The following is an 8,679-nucleotide window of genomic DNA, read 5'->3' as shown; positions in this document are numbered from 1 at the left end:
TGCTTTAGGGTGGATTCCTGCATTGAGCAGGGGGTTGGACTCGATGGCCTTGTAGGCCCCTTCCAACTCTGCTATTCTATGATTCTATGGTTCCCTTCCACCAGGACTGCCCCCTGGATCGGCCTTGGAGCGAGGTCAGACGGCAGAAGAGTCATACTGACCTCGCTCCCACTGAAAAAGTTGGGGTAAGTCCCGGACCTTTTCAAAGTGCTGGAAGGCTGTGAATCTGCGTCTGCGTCATATAACTGACGCAGTGCAGATTTGCAGCCCCCGTGGGACTTTCCCTACGTAGAGACAGCCCCCAAGTTTGAAATAAGAGCCTAGCCCAGACAGTTTCTATACATGGAATATAGAAGGGGGGCATCTTGTCCTTAACTTCAGGCAGCAAAATTTCATCATCATCATCATCATCATCATCATCATCATCATATTTCTTACCCGCCTCTCCACTCTGATCGAGGCGGGGAACAACAACTAATGATAAAATACACAATAATCAAAACACAATATACATTGTTATAAACATCCTTAAAAACATTTTAAAACATCTTAAAAAACACCTAAAATTCCACTGGATAGGCCTGCCGGAAGAGATCAGTCTTTATAGCTTTCTTGAATGCTAATAAAGACTGATCTCTTCCAGCAGGCCTCGTGTGGCGCAGAGCGGTAAAGCAGCAGTTCCTGCAGCTGAAACTCTCCCCACGGCCTGAGTTCGATCCCAGCGGAAGCTGGCTTCAGGCAGCTGGCTCGGGTCAACTCAGCCTTCCATCCTCCCGAGGTCGGTAAAATGAGTACCCAGCTAGCTGGGGGAAAGGTAATAACGGCCGGGGAAGGCAACGGCAAACCACCCCGCTATAAGGCCTGCCAAGAAAACGTCAGCGAAAGCTGGCGTCCCTCCAAGAGTCAGCAATGACTCAGTGCTTGCACGAGAGGTTCCTTTCCCTTCCTAAGATGTTTTAAGACCAGCATTTAAGGTGGATTCCTGCATTGAGCAGGGGGTTGAACTCGATGGCCTTAGAGGCCCCTTCCAACTCTACTATTCTATGATTCTATGATTCATCTTTGGGAAACTAAATTAGTTACACATTTTCATCCTTGTCTTTCCCCCTTTTTAGCAATCCTCATTCTATCAGCTTCTTCGTGCAGGCTGGCCGGTAAGTAACAGTATCCACTGAATTTGCCGATAGTACAGAAGGTTACACTCTGGACATATTTACACCGCAGCCTTAAACTCATTCATTCTTCTTTCTCCCTGGGGATCTGCAGTTCAGAGGTGGGAGGAGACTAAGGACCCCTGCACCTTCACCAAAGGGCAATTCCGGAATAGTTACATGTTAATAAAAGCAATAAAAATACCTTCTAAAAAAGTAAGTCAGAAATTCGGGATAGACTTTTGGACACGGGCTAAGAGACGTGGTTTTGAATCCAAGCCATGAAGATCATTAGGTGGCTTTAGGCTACTCTAGCCTACCTCATAGGGTTGTTGTGAAGTTACATGGGTTTCAAAGCCCCATCTACTCTGCCCTGAGTGATATAGAAGGGCAATGGGCTGTATGTGTAGCATCAAAACTGGGGGCTGTCTGTATGCACAGAAAGCCATGTGGTGGCTGTGGACCTTATAGCAGCCATAGAACCAGATTGCCGAGTCAAGAGGATTCTGCCATCTTCACCCTGGAGATGGAACTGCCTGCATTTTCCTTTTCCAGCCAGATGGTAGCACTTAGAATTGGTGTCTGACCCACCAGTATCTGTATTGGAGTTTGGAATTACTTGACATCTAACCACAAGGGTTTCTGCCTTGTTATTCTGAGCCTTCCTCTCTGTCATGATAATTTATTTATTTATTTTATTACATTTATATACTGCTCCACAGCCAAAGCTCTCTGGGCGGTTCACAAAAGCTTAAAACAGTAAACATTAAAAGTATGCAAAATTTAAAAACCATCAGAGACATGGGGTGAAATGGAGAAAAGACCGAAAATAAATGTCTGATTGTAATGTATCACTAGGCTCCGAGACTCCTCCAGGTACGTTCAGAATATTTTTTGGTGAATTTTGTTTTATTTCTTAAACAAAATCCAGAGTCAGACGGGACCTCCAGGACCGGTTGGTCATCCGGGAAAGCCGGGATTGCCTGTAAGTAAGAGAAGAAGAAGAAACTTGGGAGAAATTTGGGGTGATGAACTTGAGGGTGCATGTAAAATATTGAAGACTTTATCCAGTTTTGTTGTTTATTCGCTCAGTCGCTTCCGACTCTTCGTGACTTCATGGACCAGCCCACGCCAGAGCTTTCTGTCGGCCGTCGCCACCCCTAGCTCCCCCAAGGTCAAGTCTGTCACCTCCAGAATATCATCCCTCCATCTTGCCCTTGGTCGGCCCCTCTTCCTTTTGCCTTCCACTTTCCCTAGCATCAGCCTCTTCTCCAGGGTGTCCTGTCTTCTCATTATGTGGCCAAAGTACTTCAGTTTTGCCTTTAATACCATTCCCTCAAGTGAGCAGTCTGGCTTGATTTCCTGGAGTATGGACTGGTTGGATCTTCTTGCAGTCCAAGGCACTCTCAGAATTTTCCTCCAACACCACAGTTCAAAAGCATCTCTCTTCCTTCGCTCAGCTTTCCTTATGGTCCAGCTCTCGCAGCCATAGGTTACTACGGGGAATACCATGGCTTTAACTATGCGGACCTTTGTTGTCAGTGTGGTGTCTCTGCTCTTAACTATTTTATCAAGGTTTCTCATTGCTCTCCTCCCAAGAAGTAAACGTCTTCTGATTATCCTGCTAGCCATGGGTAAAAGCAAGGAAGGATGGAGGTCACCCTAACTACTGAAACCCCTGCTCAGAAACCAACACCAAAGCTATCTGACAGTCTTAAGGACTAGCAACTTTTTAAAAACAAAAACGAAAGCTGGGTTCTGTACCTATGTATTTGTAGCCTGCCTTTCTTCCATGATGGAACTCAAGGGAGCATATGCAGGCACTGGATCTGGGCATTACTATATGCTTTCCCTAGGACTATCCTAGCTGTCTCACAGAGCCATAGGCAAACAGTGCCCTGCCCACCATGTTGCTTTTCTCTCTGAATGTGTCTGCACTTCCAAAAGCAATCCCCTCCATTGAGTAGGGTGACCCTATGGAAAGGAGGACAGGGCTCTTGCATCTTTAACAGTTGTAAAGGGAATTTCAGTAGGTGTCGTTCATAGGCATGCAGCACCTGGTGAAATCCCCTCTTCATCACAACAATTAAAGCTGCAGGAGCCCTGCCCTCTTTTGTAGCTGGTGAAGAAGTCAGGGCTCCTCCAGCTTTCGATGTTGTGATGAAGAGGGAATTTCACCAGGCGCTGCATGCATACAAAGGACACCTGCTGAAATTCCCTTTTCTGTACAACTGTTAAAGATACAGGAGCCCTGCCCTCCTTCCATATGGTCAGCCTATAGGAAAAGGAGGAAAGGGCTCCTGAATCTTTAACAGTTGAATAGAAACGGGAATTTCAGCAGGTGTCCTTTGTATGCATGCAGCACCCGGTGACCAGATACAAAAAATGGCAGCTTTAACTGTTGTGATGGAATTTCACCAGGTGCTGCATGCATACAAATGACATCTGCTGATCTATTCCGGCAGGCCTATCCAGTGGAATTTTAGGATGTTTTTAGGATGTTTTAATAATGTATACTATGTTTTTAATTTTTGATGTTTTTAGGATGTTTTAATAATGTATACTATGTTTTTAATTCATTTTTATGTATTTTATACTGATTGTTGTTCCCCGCCTCGATCCAAACAGAGAGGCGGGTAAGAAATAAATTTATTATTGTTGTTGTTGTTGATGATGATATTTTCTATACAGCTGTTAAAGATACAGGAGCCCTGTCCTCCTTTCCATATGGTCACCCTTCTGTTGAGTGTCAATCATGAGGCTAGGAAAGGCTTTCTGCATTTCCTAGGATAAAGTGCCAACCTCAGGAAAGGGGAAATGGTCTTTCTGCTTTTGGTAAAGTAGCTTCTGGAGCGGGGTGATCCAAGGCTCAAATGTTCAGGGAATCTTTGAATACAGCTCACCCCTGGCTGCCCCCATTTAACTAAGGTTTCCAAGGTGGCCTTTGCACAAGGTTCATTGTCCCCCCCCCTCCCTCCCCACCGGCATCTCTCATCGGAACGGGACTCTAGCTTTCTTACGGTACAAGGGGAGGTGAATCTACGCTTGTATGACTGTACTTGGGTTGAACTTGTATCTACAGGGCCCTCGCGGACATCCAGGGGAGCCAGGCGAAAAAGGATGGAATGGGTACCAGGTAAGAACACACTACACCTGGTGCTCTCAAGATGTTTTAGATGTCAACTCTTACCAGCCAGCATGGTCAGGGATCATGAGAAAGATCGACCAAAACATTTCAAGGGCCCCAGGTTGCCTAATCCTGTGATGTAGATCATAAAGTGTATCGTCCTCCAGTATCCTTTAATTAAGACATTGCCTCCTTCTCAAGGGTGAACCTGGGTTACCGGGCCTTCCAGGACATGCTGGCTTTCCTGGTTCAGATGGACTTCCAGGCACAGATCAAAGACCCGGACTACCTGGTATGGAAGGCGAACAGGTATGAACCTGGGTTTTGGAGGTTAGTATTGACTTTAGGACTGTCTACACAGCACCGCTTTCCCAGAAACCCAGAAACCCACAGCATCTCAGTTGCAAAGTGCCAACCACCATGATGCCAACTTTCCACACTGGGGAGATCCCATGATATCTCAGTGATAGCCTTAAATATTACATTATCTCCAATCTTTTTAAAAGTGAGTTTGCTGGGGAATAGTACAGGGGGACATCCTGGACATTGACGATGTCGTGTAATCGACCTGCAAACTTCTGTGAGTGGCCAAACAGGAGGTTGCAATAAATCGCATGTTTAGAGAAGCCTTGGAAGTTAAATTTAGCAATGACTTGTCCTCAGGGGAACTCCTTTTATTTATACTTCTTTTCTCTCCCATTTTCTTTTGATTTGAGCCCCCGTCTACCCCTTGCAAAGATCAACACAGAGGAGTGATAACTAGCAGGAGGCACAGGAAGGAGCAAATGTGTTGCTCGGAATGATTCATTCACCAGCGGGCACTCCAGTTTGAGTCTTGAAATACCAGTGTGGGGAGCCTGTCAGCAAATAATTGTAGTAGCAAATTTGCTGTTTTCAAGCAGCAAGCTTGAAAGGGATGTTGTTCACAATCCAGACATTGAAAGGGAGGTTTGGGGCAGGAGGTTAGTACCTCTTTAACGCGGCACTAACTTCCTGACATAAAATCCACACATGGGTCGCTTTTCAGCAATGCCTCTAGGGACCAGACTTTGGATATACCTTGCCGTGTAATTTATGTATCTCGGCATTTCTTTTTCAGGGTCCACAAGGGTTTAAGGGAGATAAAGGACCTACTGGAGAAAAAGGAGATGTGGTGAGTTGAGACAATAGATGGGTGGAATGATGACACCCTATTCAGCCAAGAATATCTTCCCCCTATTCTCAGATTCTCTTGCTCTGTGACATTCTGGAAATTCTCAATGCACCATCTTGGGCTCCAGTTTGTCTTCCTTTCTTCTCAATGCATCTACAGTATTCGAGGCAGTAAGCCTATGTACACCAGTTGCTGGGGAACATGGGCGGGAGGGTGCTGTTGCACCATGTCCTGCTTTGTTGGTTCCTGGTCAACAGCTGGTGGGCCACTGTGTGAACAGAGTGCTGGACCAGATCAGTGGTTCCCAAAGTGGGCGGTACTGCCCCCTTGGGGGCGGTGAGATTGCATAGGGGGGCGTTAAGAGGCAAGGGGGCAGCAGGGGGGGCGCTAAGAGGCAAAGGGGTGGCAGGGGGGCGCTCAAGGTGGTCTTTTCTGAGAAGCGCCTCTCCAGAAGGTCTTAAAACCCAGGGACATTTTTATGGGAGAAGGTAGTTTGGTCCCAAGACATATAGGGGAAGAATCCACACATGTATTAATTCCGTTTAGGAAGAGTCCTTTTAACGGTGAATTGAAATGTTTCAAAAGCACCAAAACACTAGTGAAGAGGCATACCCTGTTTGGTGTGCCCTGCTATCCTGCACTATGGAGCGTGGTTCAGAAGCTCCTGGTTGCATTTCCAACATCATATTTGGTGGAAAGTGGTTTTAGTGTGGTCTGCCTACTTCTCTCCAAGCAAAGAAATCGACTCCAGATTACTAAACGTGGTGATTTAAGACTCAGGTTAAGTGACTTTAAACCAGGCATTGGGAAACTGGTATCCCTTCATCAAGCCCATCCATCACATTAAGAATGAATAGTGAGGTACTCTACCCTAGTTACTAAATGTGATATCTAATATTCTTGCTAAATGACTATCAGACTTTGACAAGATGATATCACTGGATCAAGTTCATCAATTATATTTAATTGAATAAACTAAAAAAATGCAATTGGATTTTGAATAAATAGTCAATTAATTGTTACTGTTTTGAATTTTATTGTTATTATCTTCCTTAGTGGGTTGTTGAAAACCGCTATTCTGAATAATGTTTTTTATAGTGTAGAGTGGGGGGCGCTGGGCATGAATTTGTAGATCCAAGGGGGCGGTGACCTGAAAAAGTTTGGGAACCTCTGGACTAGATGGACCCTGGGTCTGATCCAGCAGGGCACTTCTTCTCTTTTATGTTCTTCTCTGGCAGACCTTCCCAGATGAACGTTAAACCATGAATTTTTAAGATCTGTTGATTGTTATTTTTATGTTGTATTGGTTTTATATGGTCTTTTAATTAATTGTATGTATCTGATTTATACTGTATCGTCGTACTAATGTTGTTCCCTACCTCGATCCAAAGGGAGAGGTGGGTAAGAAATAAATAAATAAATAAATATATTATTATTATTATTATTATTATTATTATTATTATTATTATTATCTGATTTTCTGTGTGCATGCTTCCCCCACTCCCATGCTTTCTGGTTGGGTGGTTTGCCGCGTTCACAGCTATGTGATGATCTGAAAAGTTTCATCGCAAGCAAAAATCCTTGGATTTATTTATTTATTTATTTATTTGCATAGCACTGCAAACCTCTGGTATTCGGCTTATAAGCATTAGCATGCGGTCACGGGCAGTACGTGCAACATCCCGTCATCGCTCAGAGTGGTCACACCTATTGGTCGGTTAATTGCTAATTTATGGAGCGGAACTATAGGAAATGTACCCACCCCCTCCGCACTTACACTTTGAAGTGATACAGCCCCTTTTGTAAACTGCCCAGAGAGCTTCGGCTATTGGGCGGTATAGAAATGCAATAAATAAATAAATACCTCCTACCCTCACCTTAGCCTCGTGTGGCGCAGAGCGGTAAAGCAGCAGTTTCTGCAGCTGAAACTCTCCCCACGGCCTGAGTTCGATCCCAGCGGAAGCTGGTTTCAGGCAGCCGGCTCGGGTCGACTCAGCCTTCCATCCTCCCGAGGTCGGTAAAATGAGTACCCAGCTAGCTGGGGGAAAGGTAATAACGGCCGGGGAAGGCAACGGCAAACCACCCCGCTATAAGGCCTGCCAAGAAAACGTCAGCGAAAGCTGGCGTCCCTCCAAGAGTCAGTCATGACTCAGTGCTTGCACGAGAGGTTCCTTTCCTTGCCTTCCCTACCCTCACCTTATTTCTGCTGCAGTTAGAGTTCAGGCCTAAGTGAAGAGAAAATGGGCCTGTTCAGCCATGGTTATGCTAGCCCTTTTGCAGCAAATGGCTACTGAGCATGTTTAAACCTTGATTATATAGCCACCACAATTAGGAATGGTTCACATGACACACTGGGCCTGTTAGAGCCGCTAACCCTGCTGCAGATGGTTTGACGGGTTAGAAATTGACTGGGGTTTTGCAAAACACATTGCACACAACACCTTAAACCCTGCTGCTTAATCAAAAGCCTTAACTAGCAGGGTTTAAGGTGTCATCTTCTGAATAGTGCCAATGTTTAACTCAAAATGCTTAGCCACCATGGTTTGATGTGTTTTCTGAACATGCTTATTGAGTGATATATAAATATTCATGTGAACCCACCATGCTGTCCAGGGTTAAGCCAAGGTTAACCTCGGTGTCCTGCATTAAATTAGGGTTAAGCCAGGGTTAGACCAACAACGAGAATATTAATAGAATGTAAGCCTATGCGGCAGGGTCTTGCTATTTACTGTTTTACTCTGTACAGCACCATGTACATTGATGGTGCTATATAAATAAATAATAATAATAATAATAATAATAATAATAATAATACTTGTTACATTATATATGTGTGTGTGTCCCTATGGAGCATTGGAGATTAAGCGTATCAAATATCTCTTCTCGATCCTCCCAGAGTGCAGGACATGGAATAACGGGCTCAAGTTAAAGGAAGCCAGATTCCGGCTGGACATCAGGAAAAACTTCCTGACTGTTAGAGCAGTATGACAATGGAATCAGTTCCCTAGGGAGGTTGTGGGCTCTCCCACCCTAGAGGCCTTAAAGAGGCAGCTGGACAGCCATCTGTCAGGGGTGCTTTAAGGTGGATTCCTGCATTGAGCAACGGGGTGGACTTGATGGCCTTAGAGGCCCCTTCCAACTCTGCTATTCTATGATTCTATGAAATAAATTCAATCAAATGTTTCTCTTTTAGGGCTTTCTTGGAGATCCTGGCACTCCTGGTGAAAAAGGGGAGAAAGGAGCAAAGG

At 45.0% G+C, this 8,679-nt stretch overlaps 1 long non-coding RNA gene across 1 annotated transcript; it reads left to right on the top strand.

Moving 5' to 3' along the window:
- The first annotated feature begins 4,515 nt into the window (after positions 1-4,515).
- LOC134411286 (uncharacterized) lies at positions 4,516-8,679 on the top strand. Its single transcript, XR_010026322.1, has 3 exons — positions 4,516-4,587; positions 5,378-5,431; positions 8,625-8,679. It is a non-coding gene; the product is annotated as an uncharacterized LOC134411286 (long non-coding RNA).

Source organism: Elgaria multicarinata, chromosome 19, assembly GCF_023053635.1.
Source record: "Elgaria multicarinata webbii isolate HBS135686 ecotype San Diego chromosome 19, rElgMul1.1.pri, whole genome shotgun sequence".
Taxonomy (NCBI): domain Eukaryota; kingdom Metazoa; phylum Chordata; class Lepidosauria; order Squamata; family Anguidae; genus Elgaria; species Elgaria multicarinata.
The sequence above is the reverse complement of the archived record's forward strand: the minus strand, read 5'-3'. Positions and strand labels throughout refer to the sequence as shown.